The sequence below is a fragment of the Rattus norvegicus genome (genome assembly GCF_036323735.1).
Source record: "Rattus norvegicus strain BN/NHsdMcwi chromosome Y unlocalized genomic scaffold, GRCr8 chrY_unlocalized_21, whole genome shotgun sequence".
NCBI classification, from domain to species: Eukaryota; Metazoa; Chordata; class Mammalia; order Rodentia; family Muridae; genus Rattus; species Rattus norvegicus.
In genome coordinates, this window is record NW_026947380.1 from 321,463 (window position 1) to 346,766 (window position 25,304).

The 25,304-nt window shown below is 36.7% G+C and overlaps 1 long non-coding RNA gene across 7 annotated transcripts in view; it reads right to left on the reverse strand.

Annotated features, from left to right (window-relative positions):
• LOC134484642 (uncharacterized) overlaps positions 1-25,304 on the reverse strand; it is a 203,943-nt gene that overhangs the window by 90,138 nt on the left and 88,501 nt on the right. The gene's annotated exons all lie outside the window — the stretch shown is intronic.

The window sequence follows — 25,304 nt, forward strand, 5'->3', positions numbered from 1 at the left end:
TCACACAGATACACAAAGCTCAGACAACGAGGGTGGGTAAAGTAGTAAAGTAGGAAGGAGTTGAATGCAAAATTGGAAGGTAAACAGTGGATGAGTGTGTGGTTGTTGTTGAGGAAAGGAGGAAGGAAGGGGAGGGAGAATATGCTAGCCATAGTGGTTCGTTCCTGTAGACCTTCACTTAGAAGGCTGAGGCAGCAATGCAACAAGTTTGAGGCTAGTCTGTGCTACGGAGTAAGACCCTTTCAAGAAAAAATAAGTGATGGAAGCACAATAGGCAACCTGTTGTTAGGGTACAAAGCATTTGCTGGACAGGGGAGCACTTGGTTGACTACAAATCTCTGCTTTGCCTATAAAAGACATGAAGGGCCAGACAGTGGGGGCTCATGCCTATAATCACAAAACAGGGAGGAAGAGGCAGGCAGATCTCTGAATTGGTGGCCAGCCTGGTCTACAATGTGAGTTGTAGGACAGCTGCACAGAAAAACCCTGTCTCAGAAAATCAGGGAGAGAAAAACAGGCAGGGAGTGTGATCATCTAAGGCCTGTTGCATTCTCTAAACTAAATGACACTCTTAGAGCATTGGGTTTCAAGCCCAGGGTCTTATGCACATGATGTATGCACTCTACCACTTGACTGCACCCACAGACTATATAATATTGATTTCACTAATGAAATGGTAATGACTGTGTTCGCCTTAAAATTTCCACAAAAATCACATCTGACCACTATTCTGAATATAATGATAAATCTTTTAAGCAACTAACTCATGCAATATATTCCCTTAGAGTTTATTGAATGGTATAGCTCAATTCTTATAACAATTCTCTTAAGGAGAATAGGTTGAGACAGAACTCACTATGTAGCCCAGGCTGACCTCTAACTTGAAATTCTCCTGCCTAAGTGCCAGGATCATAGTGTGTAACATCACGCCAAACTATGTCAATGGCATGTTTGCTGCTTTAGAGACATTAAGGGAGTTTTACTTTTGCTACTGTGAATGCTATCTTTTGATCAGAAAATTGTCATAGTACATTATTGAGGAATGAATATGTAGGTACAGTGACCATTATGAAATCAATTTCTCTGTCACAAGTTTAAGTTTTACCATAGGCTCCTGGAGTACAGCACCCTGGGCCCCATCACTGTTCTAACTGTAGGACTTGCTGTACCTTTTACTTCCAATTACAATACTAATTTTCCAATGTTCACTTCATTTTCAAGAGGCATATTTGTCTTGCTCCAACGGTTGCTTGCTCTCTTCTAGCCCTTTTCATATTTGTTTTAACAGACTTGATTATTATTATTCAGATTTACTCTTCGGATTACCACTAATGGCCTTCTTAAATCTCCTGTCCTCCTGGCTTTCATTCAGATTTCTATTTTCACACTAATTTAAACTACTACTAACCACTGAGACTCATCAATACCTCCACATCCCTCTAATCTTTTTAAATCAAATATCTTGTGTGAACTGAGTGACAAAAGCACACTTCAACATCTGTCTAGGTCCAGGGCATCTAGGACTATTGGAGTAGAGATATGATAAGTCCATAAAAACTATTTTAGAAAAGAAGGATGTTCTGAGGTACCCTGGTTGAAGTCACTTACTTTTATAGGTTTTCTGGCTTCTGAGGTGCTGCTTGTAGCCCAGCCAGAAAGTCTGGAATTAGATGCCCAGAACCACAGTACCTTGGTCAAGGTCAGAATCCTAAGGGAGGTGTGTGGAATGGAAACTGACTCTCAATACTATTATTGTTATCAGTCAGAGATCCATAAATGGACCCAGAACTTGGTTTTTATTTTCCAAAATTATTCAGTCCCTCTTTTTTGATATGAACAGGGTGGCCAGTAACAGTTTGCCTGCATTGCCTTTGGGTTGATTAACTTTAAAAACATTCTACAAAATAGAGATGAGTGTCTGAGTTTTCTCAGAGGAAGAGGGTTTCTTTGTGCTCTATTTGTATTGTTCACTGGATCTTAAGGAAACGCTTATCATAACTCTGGATAGAGGCTCTTTACTCAGATCTTTTCTTCCCAAAGGAGAAAGATCAGAGGTTACCTGTAGGAAAATAATTGCAGGAGCTGCACATTCTGAAGCCATATTCGACTGTTGAGGACACAAGGAACTTAATTGGATCAATCCTAGGTATGCAATGAGATACTTCGGGAGAAGAAGAGGAAAGGGCACTTGGGCATGGCTGATGCACAGCATGATGTCATCAATACTAAAAAGAAAGAGGGTTGGTGTAGTTCTTCTTCATCTTAATAAATGTGTATAATTTTTTTAATGTTTTTTCTCTCCACGCATGGTTACGGAAAGATTGACATAATTTATTTATTTTTATTTACATTTTAAATGTTATTCCCTTTCTCTGTTTCACCTCCAGGAACAAACTATCCCATCCCTCTTCCCCTGATTCTATGATGGAGCTCCTTATACACCTACCACCTACTCCCTCCAACCTCCATTCCCTGACATTACCCTACTCTGGGACATTGAGACTTGACAGGACAAAGGACCTCTCCTTCCAAGTCCATCCTCTGCTACATATATGACTAGAGTTATAGGTAAATCCCTGTGTACTCTTGGGATTGTAGTTTTGTCCCTGTTATTTCCTAGGGGAAGGATATTTTTAAAGTTGTCACAAATATAATTTTAAGGAAACAGGTGCAAAGCAGAGAGGAACATGTTGTTATAAACATAAGCACACATCTATTGAAGGAAACTAATTAGAATGTCTAGTAGTTCTTATGATGCCCAGCCATACTTCTCCAGATTTCCAGTGTTTTTTTGTCACTGAACTCAGCCATTTAACATTAAAGGAAGGCCATTCTAACTCAAAGAATCCATACACACATCCTTGTCTTTATAAGTCTTCAGGAAATAATAAAGATATTATCCCCAAGGAGAGAACTGCTTATTAGTTTTAATACAAAATTCTCAACTCACAATGACAAACAACAGAATGTTCAGAAGAGACAGAGATAGACAACACATAAACAAATGTATATAAGGAGACAATTAATGGTGGCTACAACACAATCATACACTTCCGAAAAGGGTCATTTGGAGACATCTCACTAGAATCTTGATGTCTGTTACCAGAAGTAAAAAAATGGCCATCACTATGTTCAACAGAAGGTGTTATATCGAGTAGTGAAGTGGCAAGATAAATGACAATTTCTATAGGCAATTTAGACCAGGGTATCACAGGTGAATGAACAACTCTGTTGAGTTTCTTTGTCTTGGTTCCCTGTTGAATGCCTCAGGTTGCACTTTGAAAGAATTCTTCAGATATCAGGGTCATAGTCCATGATGAAATGTATAAGTTGCTCAAACTGGTTACAATTTCAAAAAGATAAATCTAAGGCTTCCCGATATTACAGGGTAAAATCGACAGACACCTCAGAATGACCAAAGCTTGGAGGGAAACATTTTCAATAGACTAACTCCAAATGCAAATTGCCAGATTGAGTTTTAAAGACACATATCCTGTTTGGCTATTGAAGGGGGAAACAAGAAAGCAGTCTAACAAGAGTCAAGAACATGTGGTTAGCTATGTCATCTTCTCAGTTTCTAAAAGAGTGTTGGGTGTTCTGCCATAAAACTTATCAGGCCAGGGGGTAGAATCGCGAAACAGCTTGAGCTTAGAAAAGATGGAGGGATCTTTGTCCTCATAGCCAATGTGAAAAGAAAATAGACAAACTAATGCAGAATGACAAAGGGTACAAAACCACCAGGCATGGAGATTGGTATCTAATGAGGTGCTTCTAATGGGTGAAGAAAATAAAACAGGGTAGTGAAGAAGGTATTTATAAATATAACCTAAGGTTGTACTTACACATGGTTGTCTAAATAACCATAACTAGTTGTAGAAAATGATTAATAATTGAAATCAATAATTGCTTCGTATTTTGTTAACAAAGTGTTTCTATAGATTTTTGTGTTTTCTTTCATCAACTACTGTACCATGCAATATAATAACAATTAAGACAATACAATCATTTTCATATTCATTTCAAATTTGAGATAATAAAGAAAGTGCCATAAATCCCATTTCACCTATTCTAAATCTATAACATGTTTGACATTGTGGAATTGATAATTATATCGCATTCAGTATAACTATGACCTGGTTTAATATATAATTCGTTTCGATTTGTATGTAGCATCATTCTACTATATCAAGGTACCATTATAATCTGGTCATTAATTTCATTTACAAATTATTCACAATATAAGGAAGTATGATGTTGTCTCAAGTTGACAAGAAGTAGACTCATGATGGCTAATTTGGTTGCCTACTTGATTACAACTGGAATTATATAAAACCATAAAATAATGGGCATATCTTTGAAGGAATTCTGCTTTCATTCACAAGTGAAAAGATCTACTTCTAGTCTGAATATGTAAAATACAAAAACACACATTGAATCCAGATATTTAATTCTGTTACAAAGTGAGCAATTCCTTCTATTGGAAGCCTATATGAGGACATGGAAGAAAGAGGTGTTTGTTCTTATCCTGCTTGTTCTGTCTTGATAGAAAGTTTATTTCATTACTGGCATTAAATCTTAATTTAAAAGAATTCCAAAACCACAGAAGACAACTTAAGACATCATTCTTGGTGATGGTGCAACTATAAGATTCTTGAACTTAACTTTCACAGCCAGTCATTGTTGGATTAACTGGACCAGAGACTGTAAGTCACTGAAATAAATCTCTCCTCACCCCATATGTCCACAAACCAATACAGGCACACACACACACACACACACACACACACACACACACACACACACACACACATATATATATATATATATATATATATATATATATATATATATATATATCAGATCTATACTTCTCTATCTGTTCATCTACCTACCATGATACCTAGATACCTAGACATATAAATAGACACAAACATTAATGTTAGGTTGTGTCAAATGGGTATAGACCCAGGATAGAGTAGGTGCCTCCAACCAAGTCACAGGGATTTGGTGCTTAATTCTTCTCAATCCAAGATATCTGTTACTGCTGTGGAAGCAAACTTCCTCCATAATTAGTATTCAGTTAAACAGGACATAAACAAAACTGTGCGAGAGTTTATAGGTATCTTAAGAAAAAAGATAAAGAATGCCAATAAAGAATTTTGGTTTCAATTAAACTTCATGCATTTAGACTCCATCTTTAGCACTATGTTTCATGGCTCAAAACTCTACTTTTTTTCCCCTGAGGCCTACATGCACAATGGACAACCGGGAAGACACTGCTTCAAGCACTTGCCAGTCAAATCCCCTTAAAGCACACTCTGCAGGAGTAAACTACACCCTCAATCTTGCACTCCATTTTCTGATGCACAACTCTGACTGCTTTCATGGAGACCAGCTGTGACTAGGACTAACCACATAAGGTCCTGCCCCAATTCCTTGTGTAACAAGACCCCTTAAAGCACACCCAGGAACCTTAAATAGCATCCCAATCCCTAGGGTCCATTATCTGGAGAACAACTTCCACCTCTTTGCTCTAGATTAATTTGGTAACAGGGTCCCCAATCAAAACTTATACTAGGTACCATAGAAACAAGTTAAGCACCCAAAACCCAATAGGCCACATAGGCCATAAACATCCGTGGATAGACTCCTACTGGGTTTGAACTTTTGCAAGTAACTGGTGCTCTGGGACACTCAGACTAGAAGTTAGAGAAAAAACAGGAATCAATGGTGTGGGGCATCCAAAAGCACTTTTCCAACACTGATAATCTCAGAAATCATCATGTAAATCAATAATAACTGCAAAACCAAGAGAGCTAAAGGCCAACATAAGATCACAATCAATAACTCCAGGGCAATTGGTAAAACCATGTTCTAGCTATCCTAAAGCAGCCTGTCATGAATATTAAATCACAGCTGCAGCAGAAAATGACCTTAAATCTAATCTTATGAAGATGGTAGAGAACTTTAAAAAAGTAATGAATAAGACCTGTAAATAAATATAGGAAAAGACGATCAAATGAGTGAAGAAAATGAATAAGATTGTACAAGGCCTGAAAAGAAAAATACAAGAAATGATAAAAACATAAAATAAAGAAACCCTGGAAACAGAAACCCTAGGTAAGAGAACAGAAACTATAGACGCAAACATCAACAAGGGAATATAAGAGATGGGAGTGGCAATTGCAGCCATAGAAGACAGAAGGAATTAATCTATCAGTAAAGAAAAATAGTAAATCTAAAACCTCCGAGAAATATGGGACACTATGAAAAAAGTAAAAAACAAACAAACAAACCTAAGTGCAATAGTAATAGTTGGAGAAGATTCTCAGTTCAAAATTCCAGGAACTATTTTCCACAAAGTAATAGAAGAAACCTCTCCTAACCTAAGGGAAAAGATGTCCATGAATGTACATGAAGTTTACAGAACAAGAAATATGTTTGACTAAAAGAAAAGAAATCAAACAAATGTGTCCACATAATAATCAAAACACTTAATCTACAGAAAAAGGATATTAAACGGTACAAGGCAAAAAGCCCAAGAAACAAACATAGGCAAACTTAACAAAATTATATTAATTTTCAGCAGAAGGTCTAAAAGCCAGAAAGGCCTAGCCAGATGTCTTACATACAATAAGAGAACACAGATATAGGAAAAGATCACCATGGATTAAAGCTAGGATTAAAAATCAAGGAAAAGTCTCTACAAACTCATATAAATTAGACAACTCTTTACCAAATGACTGATGGCCTCGAGGGGACATACAGAAATTAAAAACATTCTAAAATTCAGTGAAAATGAAGGAGTAGCATACAGAAACTCATGAGAAACAATGAGAGAATTGCAAAGAGGAGAGTTCACTTCAAAAAGGGCCTTTCCAGTCCAATCAGAGAGATCACGTACCAGCAACTTAAAAACACAGGGGAAACATCTAGAAGAAAAAAAAAAAAAGAAAAAGGGAGGGAGACAGAAGGAAGTTATCAAACTCAAGGCTGGAATCAGTAAATTAGAAAAAAGGAACACAATAATATTATCAAGGATCCCAAGAGTTGATAAAATTAACAAGTTAGCTAATCTAATTCAAACATGGAGGGACACTATCCTAACTAACAAAATAGAGAAATGAAGGGAAACATAACGAGGAACAATGAGATAACTCAAAGAATCCTTAGGTTTACTACAAAAGCATATATTCCTTAACATTAAAAAATCAGAACAAAATAGTCTATTTCAAATTTAAATCAAGGTAAACAACTTAAATGGAGGTAAAGCCCCTAAGGAAATAGAATCATTAAAAGTCTCCCAACTAAAAAAGGGGGTGTAGAGTATGGCAGATTGGAACACATGTGGGAATCCTCCATCTCTAAGGCAAAGGATAGGGAGCAATTGAAGAGGAGCATGTGAGAGTGGGAATGGGATGAGAGGACTTGGAAAAGGCTGTAGTCCAGATGCAAAGGGAAAAGATGAAGGGAATTAAAACAAAGAAATTACTGGCCACATGACCTAACTCTCCCGCAGTTTTCCTTACTGTGTTGCAGTCTTCCTTTCCCTAACTTATGTTCCTTGTCTCACACACCTGTGGGCCCCTCGGACATGGGCACAGAGCTGTCACACAGAAGAGCCTGGAGAAATATTTGTTGATTGTCTGCTGAGAAGAGGGCAAGCTGTAGAACACACCTCCTCTCATATTTTGATTTTCGCCAACTAGCAACCTTCTAGGACACTTATGGAAGGTGATTTCGACCAAGTGTGGATGACAGAAATTTTCTTCAGTCCTTTAAGGGGAGAAAATGCAAAGTTGGGAGTAGGTGAGAAAGCCTTCTGAATCCTAAGTGAAAGCTTTGTGTGGAGTTCCTCTACTTGCTTTCTGGTAAATCAGGGAAGAACCAGGCAAGAGTGCTTTCCTGGCGTACTAGGATATTGTAATCTAGTTTGTATGCAACAGGGCCACCAGGGGAAAGGATGGTTAGGAAAGCAAGAAATAACCAAAGAGCCTTGTAAGAGTCCATTGTCTTGGAAGTATGTCTGACTAATGCATACTACACATCACCATTTAGAGCTCCTTCTTATGTCACAGTGGGAGCCTGTCTGTATATGACAATTGCGGCACCCTGACTGTACAGAGGATCTCTGAGACATACAATTCTTTATACACTAATCCTGATCTCTATAAGGTGTCTGGGGAGTGACCTTGGAGCACTGAGACAATAGGAAGACATAGCGCAAAACACACACACACACACACACACACACACACACACACACACACCAACACCACCACCAACACCACCACCACCACCATCAACAAGAAAAACAAAAACAAACAAACAAACAAAAAACAGCAAAGAGGTAATTTGTTGTAGAAAGAAAATTAATCCCAATCTAGTGTTTTTACCCTGTCTTTGTCCATTTTATTCCCTGTTAAAAGACACACACACAACACACACACACTCACACACACACACACACAACAAACATACATACACAATTTTATTTAGATAAGCTATTATGAGGAATTGAACTGGCCAGATATTTACACTTTATCTCATTAAAATCTATTGTCTATCTATAATTCCACACTATTAGTATGTTTTCTCTGGCCTTCTCTTAAGTCCAATTAACCAGATGGTATGTCCATGCTTTTTTGAAACATCAACCATTGCATGTTCCTCCTCTTTCACTCTGTTTTCTCTTCTGGGTCTAATATGCCTTCCTCCCCCACCCTGACAGTAAATTCAGCCTCAAGTCTTCCAATGATCCCTTTTGGCTTCTTCAAACATCACACATACCTGTGTGTGTGCATGGGCATATGAATGTGCCTGTGAGTTTGTGTGTGTGTATGTGTGTGTGTATGTGTGTGTGTGTGTGTGTGTGTGCATGCACACATTCACATGGTTAAAACACAAACAAACTTTGAACATAAAAAGAGAACTCATAACTCATTTGAAACAGCGCTCTTAGATGAGTTTATCAATCATCAAAAAAAAGTATTTCTGTTCTCAACTGGTGGCTTTTTACATACATGTTGGGAATTCAAACTCAGGTCCTCATATTTGCATGACAATGAAATCACAAAATATGACATCAGCCGAACAAATTACATTTGAATTTTGTAAGCTTCTTAGGTTTAGTCTACATGTTAGTTATAAATTCAGATACTATTTGTTTAAATACAAGTTGTATGGTTGCGTAGAAATTTTTAAGAGTCCTCAGATGCCTGATAGTGTTGGTTCATGCCTTTAATTCCAGTACCTGATAATGGGTGGGTGTAACTGTGAACTAAAGGCCAGCCTGGTCTATGTAGTGAGTACCATGATACCCAGGGCAATACAAATAAAACACTGTTTAAGAAAACAAAACAAACACAAAGACAGACAAACAGACAAAAGTGGCCCTTTGTCTGGAGCAATCTAGGAAAGGCTCAGGCTAACAGGTGACCCTCCTTGATTTCTCTGACCATTTGCGTGGACTAAGATGCAGGAGCTAGAGTTCCAAAGGGTCAAGAGACTTCATCTGGGGATTGCTTCTTGCACCTGATTTGCCTTTCCTCTCAGACTTACAAGCACAAGAATTGCTGTGCATTGCCCTGTCCCCCAACAGTCCCCACTGAGTATCTGTCCTGCAGATCAACAAAAGATAAGCTTTCATATAATAATGTTGGTTAGATGAATTAATGATTTTATAGACTTCCTCATTTGCTTCAGATAATCTTAGAAATTAGGATTAAAGATATGATTTTAGTTGTTTGCTAGAAAGATGTAATAAAGCAAAACTAAAGGATAGAATGAGACCATTCCACTTAATAGTAAATAAAGGCTATATAATGATAAATACAAAAGTATTTCATTATTACCCTAAAAAGAGAAATAAGTTGGGGACGAATTTGTATTCAAGGTAAATATTCAGGACCACGTCTTAAGTCACAACTGTGCATGAAGTTTAGGCAATGCCATAGGACACTGTTTCTTTCAAATTATAAAGAACATATAGAATGAAACAACCCTTTGAACATCCTTCTCTAACTCCCATGATTTGTAATATTTTATATCTGAGGTAATTTTTAAGATCATTTGTTTAAGGAGACATAAAAATGCCATTGAAAAGAAATAAGTTTGGTGCTTTGGGGGACTCTTTCTCTACCCTATCAATCCTTGCATCGATCCATCGATCCACCCAAATGTATTGGTAGGTCCTTTACGTTTAATATCCACATACATGGAGGTATATTTGTATGCATTTAAGTATGCAGAACACCTGTGGATGAATCAGCTGTTGGACTGAATGACTATATATAAAATGTACACCAGTCTAAGCACATTATCCTATGTAAAGTATTTAACAATAACCTTTGGAACATTTTACCTAGATGGAATTCTTTTTTGCATAGAGAGAATATTGTCTAAAATCTATGAAAAGGTAAAAGCACTAAACAAAAGGTTGTGCAGCTTTTTTTTGGTTCATCTGATATATATGGACTATATATATATATATATATATATATATATATATATATATATATATATAAACATCAGTGGGAGTGATGTCTTTCTTTCCCTTTTATATGAGGTTCAATAACAGTTAAGGAGCTCCCCAATCAGGGAGAGGCTCCTGGCTGACTTGCCAGAGAAAGCAGGAATAAATATTTTTCCTGAATTCCTTCTGCTAAATAGCATGTGGTAATCAACACATATTAACACTTGTTTAAGAACAAGTAATGAAGAGCTAAGGATTAGCACAGAACAGTAGGACAAAACGGAAAAAGTTAATAAAGTGTCAAATTTGATGAACAAGTGATTCCCATATTTCTTTATTTATAGTCATTTGGATCTGATCACAATCTATGGATCTGGTAATCAACTTCTTTGTTCTGGGTGAAGGTCCCCACAATGACTCTTCATTGCTCTGGGATGCCATCTTGTATTTACATGCTTTTGTGCTAATTTAATAATAATCCAGAATCATCCAACCTAGCTGTCAAACATCAAATTATCTGATGTTTTCAAGCCAAGTAATTGCTAGTCCCTACTGGCCATGGCATATCACGGTGTTGAAAATCCATTGTAGCCCTCAGCAATGCTTCTTCAAAACTTGTCAGCAGCTGCTGTACTAATCCACACATCCTTTGATACATAAACTTTCTCCTGTGAGAAAGAATAACCTATACAGCAGGCATCGTGTACTCTGTTGTATACTATGTTATTCTTTCAGCCAATACATTTCACTGTGTACTTATTATATATCGCAAACACTATTGGGAAACATCTGCCTATCCAAAAATCTCAAATGAAACCAGGATGAACTTTAAAAACTTTAAAAACGATTTTTCATGATCAGACCTTTAGTTCAGGCTTTGAAACATAACAATACCCATTGATTTTCCTTATGGAAGAATAAATTCCTGACAAGAGTAGGGAGAGATTGCTGTCATCTCTGTAGAATATTAACATCAGTATCCCATTTATGTGATATGGAGAGGCTTCAATACTGTACTGTGTAAATAATATGATGTTTTTGGTGTAGTCTGTCTAAATAACAGTGTGACATCCATATAGATTCCTGACCCAGCATATACGGAGGCCGGAGGATTCAGTCAGCTTGCTAAAGCCACTAATAGAGGAATGTTGCTCACCAACTCCTTGTTGTTGTACACCTTATTGGACAACTTGCTACTGGGTGTCAAGGTTCAGAACAACTTTGTCATATATATATATGACATGAAACAAATTGGGGAAAGGTCTACACCAATCCTACACCTGACAGAGGGCTATTACCTAATACATACAAAGAACTCAAGAAGTAATGCTTCAGAGAGACAAATAACCCTATTAAAATTGTGGTCCAAACTAAACAAAGATTTCTCAACTGAGGAATATCAAATATTTGAGAAGCATCTAAAGAAATGTGCATCATTTTTAGTCATCTAGGAAATGTCAATGAAAACAACCCTGAGATTCCACCTCACACATGTAAGAAAGGCTGAAATAAAAACTCAGGAGATAGCAGATGTTGATAAGGATGTCAAAAATGGGGAATGCTCCTTCTTTGTTGGTGGGATTACAAACTGGTTCAAACACTCTAGAAATCAGTCTGAGATTCATCAGAAAATTAGAAATTGCACGACCTGATGACCCAGATATATTTCTTCTTGGCATATAACCAAAAGATGCTCCAATATACAAAAAAGAGACAACCTCAACTATGGTCATAGCAGCCTTATTTATAATACCCAGGACTTAGAAGGAACCCTAATGGCATTCATCAGAGGAATGAATACAGAAAATGTGGTACATCTACGCAATGGTGTACTACTAGGGTATCAAACCAATGATCTCAAAAAAGACATAGACAAATGGAATGAACTAGAAAATATCACACTGATTAAGGTAATGCAATCACAGAAAAATACACATTGTTTGAAATCACTGAAAGTGAATATTGGCATAAAAGCTCAAGTTACCCAAGATGCAGTCCACAGACAACTGGAAGCTTAAGAAAAGTACACACAAAATGTGCATGGTTCACTCCTTTTTAAAAGGTGGAACGATACTATTTATGAATTAAGAGCAGAGACTGATGGAATCCCATTCAGATCATGCCAAACATGTGGCAGAAATATGTATGTATGTATATATATATACACATATATATATATATCACTCACTAGAATAGATAAATTGATAAGTTTGATAAAGCTAAGAAGTGCATGCTGACAGCAACTGTATATAGATCTTCCATGTGAGACACAGCTAGAGCACATCAAATACAGAAGTGCATTCTAGTGGCACATCAATGAGCTGAAAACAGACAGTAAGGGGGGTTATATAAGAGGAGGGGGACCAGATAGAGATCTTCTGGGCAGGAAATTGGGAAAGGAAATAAGATTTGACATGTAAATATAAAAATATCGAATAAAACAGGAATAAAATTTGCTTAAAATTAAAAAATGTAAGAAATAAGAGAAAAGAAAGCTGCCAGGTAATCACAGCTATTAACTCAGAAATCAAAAGATCATTGTCAGGGAATGGTAGTCAGAGTAATACTAGTGGAAAGACTGAGATAAGGAAATCTCAACTAGAATCGTTCTCTCTCTGAGATATCAATGTCAGACACAAACTGCACTATAGGAATCCAAAGAATGGAAGAGTTAACTGTGAGGGGAGGACACAGTACTTGTCTTTCTCTTCATCTTTAGGACCTTTTTCTTCTTGACAAAAAGAATAAAGGCCATGAGCTCTCAGGAAAACAACTGTGCCCTGCTGAACACTTGGCATTTGGAATAAAGAAATTAATGATATAAAATCTCTAACTTCCAGGAACCAAAAGAACAGGGAAGTCCATATGTTTCTGAAAGGGCCCAAGCTCATTATTCCCATATGTGGAAGGGTCAGATCAAGGCTATCTCTTCAGAGATCCCACTCAACCCCTACTAAAGTCTCTGTGAGCTATCCCAAGTATCATATATTTCTTCCTTTTTTTTTTGTTACACCAAGTCAGAAGGCCAACTTTCTTCTCCCCATCACTGATATCATCATCCTCTTTATTCTCCCTCCCAAATGGCTGTTTACGTTGAATTAGAGACCAATTAGTTTAACCTAAAGGTACTGAAGGAATATATGAGAGGCAGTTGCAGCCACGACAATACTTGTGACATCACAGAAGAAGCTAAGGGCCTCCAGGCTCCAAGAGATATTTGAAGCAGGGTCTAATGATGATGTCACTGAGAACTGCCATGGCCTAATAGATAAACAGTTTTCCTTACATTGATTAGATTTGGAGTGCCCTCTCCAGGTATGTCTCCTGTGACACAGTACAAACCTTTACGTACTCCATCTCTCTAAAGCTAGAGAAATCTCTTTGCTTCATTAGTGGTTACATGCTCTGAATGGAGAAATGTACTCAGGGTTTGGCATGGATAGAAATGATTTAGGAATATGGAGTGGAGAAGAATCTTCTATATAATAATTAATTGCCGTGTTCATTCCTGTGATATATAGTTCAATATTCTAGGTTTTCTCTGTTTCCTAAAGGCCAGTATTCTCCGTACAGATATTTAATTGAATAAATATTGTATTTCACTTTCTTATTGTATATTCCTTGATAGGGGACTTTATAAATATTCCTTAATTATGTACTCAAAAATATTTTGGTTTACAATTTCATTTTTTGGAATGATTTTGGCAACAAAGGGGGGCCCAGCTATAGAGTAACTATAACAGTGTAAATATTGTGGACCTACTTCAAATAATAAACTCTCAAATCCTTATTTAATCCAAAATAGTTTGGTGCATATATATATATATATATAATGTGTGTGTGTGTGTGCGTGTGTGTGTGTGTGTGCGTGTGTGTGTGTGTGTGCGTGTGTGTGTGTGTGTGCCAAAAGTCTAGCAGATTCTGAATGGCCATTTCTTCAGTCTCTTAAGAAGAATGCCTCCCTACCCCTCTTATGGATATTTTATTTACCCTTAAGGAAGGCGTGAATCATGTGCATTTTTTCCTCCTTCTTGAGTTTCATGTGGTCTGTGCATTGTATCATAGCTAATTACAACATTTAGGCTGATATTCAATAATCAATGATTATATACTTTGTTTGTTTTTCTGTGATTGGGTAACCTCACTCAGGATGATATTTTGTAGGTCCATCCATTTGCCTATGAATTTCATGCACTCATTGTTTTTGATAGCTGAGTACTAGTCCATTGTGTGAATATAGGCCATTTTCTGTATACATTCTTCTGGTGAAGTACATCTGGGCTCTTTCCAGCTTCTGGATATTATGAATAAGGCTGCTATGAACATAGTGTAACATGTGTCCTTGTTGTATGTTGGAGCATCTTTTGGGTATATGCCCAGGTAAGGTATAGCTGCGTCTTCAGCAAGTGCAATTTTGGAGGAAACTCAGGACTGATTTACAGAGAGGTTTTACCAGTTTGCAATCCCAACAACAATGGAGGAGTGTTCCTCTTTCTCCACATACTTGACAGCATATGGTGTAACCTGAATTTTGACATTAGTCATTCTGACTGATGTGAGGAGGTATCTCACAGTTGTTTTTATTTGCATTTCAGTGATGACTAAGTATGTTATATATAACACAAAGCGTTCTAAGAAATGATATTCTCCTAACTGGTGGTCTAGATATATCTCTGTGCCAAGTGATCCATTTCTCTCTCCTTCAAAGTTAAAGGCCAAGAACATCAATGAAATCCTCACAAAATCAGATATGCAGAAGCCAATAGAAGGGACAGTGTCAGAAAGTGCCTAGAACATATTTGCACAGGAGAAAATTTTAAGAACAGAACACCAAAGTTTCAGACTCTAAGAGCACCAATCAATTTACGAAATCCCATCATTCTGAAAACTTTCTTTAAAGTCAAGTACACTGACAATAGGAAAACAGCAACCTACACATTTGGAAAAGAGTTTTATGAACCATACATCTGAGAGAGGGCCAAAACCAAAAATATAGAAAGAACTCAGAAATGTAAACTCCCAGACAATCAAGCAACACAACTTTTAAACTGGATTACAGAGCTAACAAAGAATTCTCAACTGAGGTAGCTCAGTAAGTGAAAAACATATCGAGAAATGTTTAACATCCTTAGTTCACAAAAAGGCAAATCAAAATGAACACAAGAGTCTTTGTTAAAACAATCAGGATGGCTAAAACAAAACATTAATGCAGTAGCATAGTGGGCTAGAATGTAGAGAAAGTTTAACACTCCTACAATGCTCGTGGGATTTGTAGCTGGATAGTCACTTTGGATGTCTAAGTGGAGGTTCAGAGAAAATTGCACATAGCTTTACTTGAAAACCCAGCTTTACCACTCACTTCAACAAATAGACTCAATCTTGATCCACACATAACACGGACATGTGATTGAAGATATTCACAGCAGTCTTACTTATAATATTTGAATGCTGGAAACAATCATGGTATACCTCATCTCCACTCAGGAATAAATACAGAAAATATGCTATATTTAAACAATGGAACATTATTCAGGTATTAAAAATGAGGACACCAAGAACTTTGTAGACAAAGGATGAACTGGAAAATAGTGAAGTAACAGAGATCGAAAAGGACCAAACATAAGATGCACTCAATGACAAGCAGATCTTAGCCCTGCTAACAGAATACCCGCTATACAAATCCTTTATAACATGAAGGGTAACATGTTAGAAGGCCAAATTGTGGATGCCTGCAATCCACTTAGGAGGGAGAACAAAATAAACATGGAAGGCAGAGGAGTGCAGGAAGAGAGAGTAGCTAGAGGTGGAAAATGATGGACAAAGTGGTGGGAGTTGCAACAATTAAAAGAGACAGTGGAGAAATTCAGAGGAAGCGTGGAGTAAATAAAAATAAGCATCAGTTGTTGGTGGTGAACTTGGGTATCCCCAGGAAAATCCCTGATGCCAGGGATGTAAGTATATCCCAGAAACTTACTGTGATGGTGGTAGTTTAAATACCGAGCAGGAAAATAGATAGAACAACTAGAGACTGCCTCCTGTAGCTCGACATGCCCACCAGTGAAGGGTTGGTGCTGCCCACACAGCTCACAATTTTTATCTATAAATGTCAAATCTAAAAAATCTAAATACAAAAATTAGCAGAGACTGTAGGAAAGGCAATGCAGAGACCACCCAACCAGAAGATCAATTTCATCCACAGACTCCAAATCCTCAGACTATTCCTGAAATCAAGATGTGCTTGCAGATAAGACTCTAATATGTCTCCCCTCTGAGGGGCTCTGCCATCTCCTGACTGTGACCGATGCAAAAAACCTAAGCATTTGACAACACCTGACAGCCACAAAAGAAGAGTTAGGGGAATGAATTATGGATCTGGAGGGGATTGGAACCCAATATGAAGAACAAAAGTATCCATTAAGTTTTCTCTTCAGATGTTCAGGAAATTTTCCATCTCCTAGAGTATGCTTTGTCCAGTCCAAGACTTCTGCTACATAGATATCAGAGCATATGTGGAATACAACTGCCTCATCTGCCATATCTGGGAAGGGAGGCAATTGGTCCTGTGGAGACTTCATATCCCAGAGAAGGGGGATGTGGTCATGTAGATGGGGTAGCACAATATTAGAAAAATGAGGATCAGAATAGCTTAGGGGTTTCAAGAAAGGAAGACCAATTTGGGAAATGACATTGGAAATGTAAATAAAAAATAGATTATTTTACACATATAATGTATATAATATAATACATTTATGTTTACAACAGAGATATTCACATCTGTCTCATTAAGGAATATATATTTCATTATCTATACTATAGGTTTATTGAAAGTTGAAATCCATAATTTTTGTGAGTTTCTTATTATTGAAAATTCACATAGATATACCCAATCAATGTTTTATTTTCTGTCCTTATGGCTATAAATCTTTAGTTACCTCGACAAAAAAAAATAAAAAAAATATTTTTTATTTCTGTTTCATTAGGTTTCCATTCAATGCCTCAAATGTCTCCTAATTTAACTGTACATCTCTATATTCCCTCCATTGTCATCCTCTTCCCTCTTTCTTCAAATGTGACATTCCCGTTCCTGACAGTGTTCCTCTGCAATCCATAAGTACATTTGTAAATGCCAAAGTGAGGACAGTCTGGACCACATCCCTTGACATTTACAATAAAGTAATCATAGCAATACAGTGTGGAGACTTAACATTCAGATTAAAGTGAAAATGTATCCCATTTTTCTTTTTTGATCTGGATTATCTCATCTATGATGACTCTCACAAAATACATTCATTGTCCTGAAAATTACATGCTTTCCCATTCCAATCTGTTAAAAGCACCACATTTTCTTTATGCATTCATTTGTTAAGGAACAACTTGAACATTACCAAATATTCAAGGGTTTCTATACTAGGATGAATCAACATTTGGATATATTTTCCTCGAGTTATTTCCATTTCTGCATTCCTGTAGAAACATCATATTGATTTCCAAAGTTGCTGTACAAGTTTGCATCCCCACCAGGAGAATAGGAATGTTCCACTCCCTCCACAACACAAGAAACAAAAGTTGACTCATGTGTTATAAAACTAAATTTTCAGAAAGGGAGGAAAAAAATCTCAGAATAATTTTGATTTGCATTTCAGTAATGTATAAGGATGATAAATATTTCACTTTCGATTCTTAGTCACTTGAGTTTCTTCACTTTTGAATATTTTGTTTAGATATGTAGCCCAATATAATTATGTTTTCTTGATATATAGTGTTTTGGTTTTTATAATATGATTTATAGAAGCCCGTTGTTGAACATGTACATGGAAATAAAGCTTACTATTTTTGAAAAAAACCACTTTAAACTTATTAAGATAAAATTACAAAATGCACTCATTAAACTCACAGAATTGGCAGATCTGTTGTAACCAACAGAAACCATAACGTAGCTTCATTAAATATCCCTATATAATAAAACATTTTCTATATACATAATATTGAGGAATATAGTTTATATATTTTACTCTTTGAGAATTTCCACCAATGAATTTTGATATTTTTCCATTTATTTTACACATATCACTCTATTTCTTTGAATCCTACCTGTGTATATCTTCTTCATTAAAATAGTGTTTAATAACTCTATAATAAACCCTTACTAATATTTTTTCAACCCTCCAACAGAAGACACTAACTGTCCATAGTATGTCAGGTAGTTATAGCAGCTTTCAGGTCTTTTCACTGGATTATTGACTGTTGACTGGCTTGAAGCTGTGTAGGAAGCCACAGCTGCTATGTGACATGAGGGCAGCACTTCTTGTATCCAGAAGACGCTTCATGTCTGATCCCATCCACAATTTGGGCACCTACACTCTCTTTGCACCTTGTTTCAGGATGGCTTTTTAGCCTTGGGGAAGGGGTATAACATGTGTATCCAACTCATTATGGCTGAAATCAATAAAATGTAGACAACTATATAATGAAAGAAAGGAAGAGGTCACTCTTGGAAGGTATTAACAAGATCGTCATACCCTCTGGCCATGTTAGGTAATGAAAGGTTTGAATTAATAAAATGAAAGAGAATATAGGAAACATGGAGAAAACTCAGACTATTTAGATTTACAGTCCCAAATCTAGAATATTTTTAAAGCATTCGTGATTTACTGTGGGAAGCGAGTTTAGCGGAAATCCCAAGATGGAGCTTGGGACTGCTACCCTGTCTCCCGACCAGCACGTGAAATTAAGCCATGCCCCATCATGAGAGCTGCACCGGTGCACCATGACGATTGATCCGGCCATGTGACGTGGACCTATGAATGGAGGTTATGCAGACTGGACGGTTGAGGTGGTTGAGGGCGCATATAAGGGAGTGGGCTCGGGGGCTGGATGGAGACATTGTTCTGGCTTGCAGAAAAAGGGTTCCTGAATAAACTGCTTTGGGAAGAACATCATTGTGTCACACCTTTCCTGCTGGTCAGGGTTGGAAGCGACAGGAAAAAAGAGTTACAGAAGACTGGCAGAAAGAGAGGAAGTTATCACACACTAATTTGCACCTATACACACATATTCTCAATAAAATACTTGTGAACAGATTCAAGACAACATTAAAAAATAATCTTCAACCAGGTAAGCTTTCTCCAATTCCCAGACTTACAAGTTTGATTAGTCTTGGGGAAGCTATAAGTATGGAGGATATAGTTCAACATAGTAAAGGCAAGGTACAAGAAGCCCACCACAAGCATCGTGCTAAAGAGAGAAAAATTCAAAGCAGTTCTACTACAAGCAGGAAGAAGACAAGTATATACACTGGTTTCATACCTATATATTACAGTATTTGTAATTTTAGCTAGAACAATATGACAACTGAAGAAGATCCAGGAATACAAAAGAAAAAATGAAGAAATCAAATTGGTCTCATTTGCAGATGTCATGATACCATTTTAAAAACTCTAAAAATGTGTCAGTCTCTTAAGACTGAAAAATATGGTCATAAAAGTAGAATATCATACGAACACACATAATTCCTGAGCCTTCATTTATGCCAATCCAAACCATACTGTGAGAAAATATAGGTAAAATTCCCCTCACAATAATCTGAAAATATAAAATAAAATATTGTGGATAAAATATTTAAAATGCAAAGAGCACTATGAATTACCTAGAAGTGATCCTGAATAGAGACAATTGTTCTCTGAAAGATTAAGTTTCTTAAAGCTGAAAATACATTCATAAAATAGTAGAATTCAAAGTGAACACTCAAAACACGTTATCTTTCCTGTTTTCCAATTTCAAACCATAGGAGGGAAATCAAGGAAATATTCCACTTGAAACACTCTTAAAGTATATAACAAAATACCGTAGATTAGCATAGTTTTAAAGCATAATATTAGTTAGAAGACATATGAAGTAACCATGATCCATCCAGAATATATATATAAGAACGTTCCAGCTGATGTTCTGAAGAACCTTAAAGACTTGAATAAATCAAATCTTTTATAGTTTTAAGGATAAGTAGATAATATAATAATGTCAATTTTTGATTAATTAAAAAGTTAATGCAATAAATATTGATTAGAAAATTTTACTACAATAAATCACCTACTTTTACGAAACTCAAGAATTTGACTATAATTATTCTGCTATGGGACAGAGGACAACTTTAAAATACAAAGTGCTAACATGTCTAGGGAGATAATTTTAAAGAGAAATAAAGAGGGAGGAAAAATATCATGAGATTAAAAAAAGTAAGAGTTACATACATATGATGTTGTTGGCAGAGTAAATATTTCAAAAGATTGGAGCGTCCAGGATTGATTTATTGTTTTAAAAGTGAGGTTACATACCAGCAGGAGGATGGACTATCGGATCAGATCTCAAGAAAATGCCAAATGTTCTAGTTAGTACTACTATGTTTTAGTAAATATAAAGTGCCAATGTGGGAAATTGAAGGTTTTATTCACAACACAAGTTCCAGTTCATAATCAATGGAATCCAAGAAAAGAACACAAGGCAGCAGCATGAAATGAAAGAGGAACTCTGCTTATTAATCTGCTCAGCTACATTTTCTCTATAACCTCCTCAGCTTACTAGTTCTGGTACCATCCACAGTGGGCAAAGTCCCCATACATAAACTAGCCATCAAGAAAATGCAATACACTGATGCCTACAAGCCATTCTGATGGAGTCAGTTGCTCAATAATGCATTGTTTAGACAGCCACAATAAGCAATCACAGTAAGCCATAAAAGGAAAATAGAAAACTTAGTCAATGCAAGGTAAGAGTACCCCTTCATGAATGGAATTTGAGGTCAAAAGTGAAGTTCTATGTGAGGAAGAAATTAGAAGGAATTATGCCAGAAATCACACATTATTTAAAATAAAAGTGACAAGACAAAGCTACAAATAAAATATTGTTAAGTTTGACATTTTGAAACCTCTTCTGGAGATTGAAAAGTAGCCTCAGGAAATGGATTTTGGCTGGCAGCACCATTGAACATCGAGTATTTGGTGGAGGATTTTCCATCAGAAGCCTTAGCTTTACCACAGAGGCTAGGTACAAAATACAAATCATAGTCAGTCAACTGGTTGCCATATCTTGTAATCCAAACAAAAGGAACAGTTCATTTATTCATGATTTGGTGATGACTCTAACTCATTTCAGAGTCATAGATATTGCCAGCATATAGAAATCCATAAGACCCATTGTCAAACAGCAGTATTTTCCGCATTGCCCACAGTCACCATAGTAATAACAGTGGTGAGCTCTACAGTATTATTTGTTTCTGTTTCCTGTTTTTGCAGCTTATAAACCTTGTTCCTTGGACCCAAAGAGAAGTTTCAAATAAAATAATGAACAATTTTTGCATTGAAAGCTATTGGTGGTTTGTAGTGTAGTTAAAAATGAGGACCTCAAACAATCTTCACTCGGTCTTCTTCTTTTAGGATTGGGGTTGATTCGGTTTTGCTTTTGCTTTTTGTTTCATTTTGTTTGTTTTTTTGTTTAATTATGTTTTCTTTTTCTTTTTGTTATTTGTACATACAGAGATCAAGAAGTGATCAGAAGAATTTCAAGTTCAAATTCAGATGGCTGGGAAGAACCCAGTCTTTCTACCACGTCCACATTGTTTGCTGTACTAGGGAATTTCTCTTGCCTTTAATGTTGCCCATTTCCACTTTTTGGATCCTTTTATCTTGGCATAATTAATACTATAAATATATTATAATTATTTGAATTTCAACTCTGAAATTCTAATTGCTCTATCTCCCTCCCAAAACCAGAGATATGGATTGAGTCTTGTTTGGTCACGTTTTGATTCTTAGATCGGGAATCTTCCTGCAAACACTGAAGGTCCTGTTCCAAAATTGATTCTGTATAGTTCAATAAAGATGCTCTTGGCCAATCAGTTGTGTGAATATCTAGTATTCCTGCAAACAGGCTAGTAGACACAAGGGTGAAGAAAGGATTTAAGGGTGGAGTAATAGCTACCAGTCATGTGAGATCTAGTATGGAGTGGCCATTGGTGTAGCAGGCAGGATGTTAGAAACACAGTAAGATGAGGGCATATTGGGGTGCTGAGCTATGACCAATGAAACTGAGCAATTGAGCTAGGGCTCATTTAGAGGTGTTGAGGAGGGAGTAAAAAGGACAGCTTGCTATTTGTTAGAGGCTTAAAAAACTTGACAATAGAGCTAAAGCACATCAAAAGTTCCTCAGCGTATGTGGCTTTCAAGTGCATTCTAAGGGAACCTGATCAGCTCTGGTAGCTTGGTCTTCCTGGAGCTTACACTGAGGCAATAGGAAAAACCTTCTGCAGAGTCTTATGAGAGCAATCCATGACCACAATGAGCGTGTCCAAATTGACCTTGACCATGAGAGTTAAAGCTGACCCACATGTATCTTTTGATTATAACCATTTCTTCTATGTGATCTTTTAGTGTTCTATTTGCTAAAAACTATTAGTGAAGAGGGTAAAATGATTCTAAAGGCTATTCTTGTTTGTCAACTATTCATCTGAGATTATTTAATCCCCAATGATAGAGGGAATATGTGAAGAATTTCTTAATAATATAAGGTCAATGTCAAATGTGCTTCTTATATGGATCTTTGGAGTAGGATGTTGCATCTTTACCCTAGAATTTTATCAAGATCTATTCTTTATATTTATTTTTTCAGGCATCTGCAGATACATCCCTTTGAAAAATGAATCCTTCTCACTAGAGACCATAGAGAGAACCTGCATTTCAATGATAATTAAATGTCATTTCAAGACATCAAATCAAAATATCAAAGTGAGAATGGAATAAATTTATTAGGACAGTGTTTTGCGAACAACTTCTTTCACAAACAGCCTTGGAAGGAGAGTTCTGAAATTTTGCATTTTATATTTGACTTTGCTCGTACTCTGACACAATCAACTCAGAGCTGTTTGGGACTTTATGGGCAATTAAACACGACAAACAGAGCTGAATGCATCATATACTCTGCCGTCTGTGTTAATATGGCTACAGTGAAGAACAACCATGCTAAAGCTATTCATTAGTTTTTCAAACAACATCCTCATACAAGTGTGGACTTCTGTGGGTTGTTGGATGAATAGGTTAAAACACTGGCTGAGAGTTGCCAAGGCAGATGTGGGATGGTACATGCTTGGGGCATGAAAGGCCTGTGTGTAGATCATAAACAACTTCATAATATTCATTGCTTTAATAATTACTAGGAAGTGGACTTCTGTAAAATGACTTCAGAAGACCAGCATGGTAGGCAAACAGTAACTGATTCCCTGGAGATTTAAATGATCTGGATTGTGAAACATGGACTTAGAGGTAGAGACATGTCAGAACATGAAGACTGGAAAATCAAACCTCTGTTGCCTCTTAAGTTTCCCTACTCCATGGGTTGAGGCAAACAGCAACAGATTTTTTGCACTGAGGAATAGAATAAAAGCCAATTTGTTCTAAATCCCAATCCTAAGAAAATACTGAAATCATCTGTGATGCACTTCAACTCTCAGCATGGTTGAATGTCTGCTGTCAGCATGGGCTTTTACAGCCATCCCTTTTATAACTGCAGAGCTCCAAACTGCTTCAGCAACATCATTATATTCTCTTTCTGTTGCAGGGAGATTAGATCACTGTGACTACCTATGCAGTCTTTCTCTACCTTTAAAGATCCAAGGAACTATTCTCACTCCAGTGACCTGTTGTAAGTAATCTTGAATCGCATTGTTGTTGTTAGTAGATCTAATCTCTTCGAATCCCAGAAGACCATGTGTCCAAAAAAGTTGATTGAGGATGTCTTGGGTGTTTCTGTAATAGTGGCAGGTGTGATTGATGAACAGGACTGCCTTCCCAGACTAGATCTTGCAGTTCACATACACCTGAGCCATTCTGACAGCGTGCAGCTTCCCAGAAATGAATGTTCAGTTGAAGATACTGGTCTGTTTGAGAATGGCAATCCCAGTCTATTCTTAACTATGCCTTTTATTTGAATCCCCATAGAAAACATGGAAGAATGAAGCTTTTACTTTTTCATGTTTGCACTCACAATGCTACCAAACCCTCACATACATTAGAACCTGCATACTGAAAATTTATCCATATACTTATGACCAGATGAGACACCAAGCCTTTTGGACTAATAAACTAATGGATTCTAGGAGTTTACAAATAGTCAGCCATTGTTAAATTATGTGGTCCATAGTCTGTGATCATTTTGAACAATCAGATTCCTCTATACAGAGAGATTCATCCTTTACTATCTGTTGGGAACACCAACTACTACACCAGGTATCTAGAGAAGACCTTTTATGGCAGTTTGTCTCTAGTAAGAGTTTCAGCTCAGTTACAAATTTCCAATGGACACATTCCCGTAGTCTGACTTTCAAAGGATGCTTTGATACAGCCCTTCTTATTTTCTATAGTTCTTGGCAACAGAATTAAAATATCAATTGTAATCTATCAATGAAATGCACCCTAATTTATTTGCATTAGTGCATCAGAGAGAAGGATTATAGGATGAACAAGAATTGAAAAACAAGATGTCCTTCCTTCTGAGGACCAAGACCAGGAAATCTGAACTACATAAAAATCTGAGACAAGTTGTCTGAAGTTGTTCTTTCCTTCAATCATGGATCTCCTAGTGAAGGAGCTCAGGTCTCATGAGTTGGCAAAAAATAACTTTATTGCTGAGCCAGGTCAACAGCTGAATACCTCTTTCATGGACCTGAAGAAACTCTGTATTCATCCTGCTATAATGTGTATATATCTATGTATCATTCATAGAATGGACACTTTACTGTTTGTTTGAAAGCAACAGTTTGTCCCTGAAGAGACACTAATTTCTT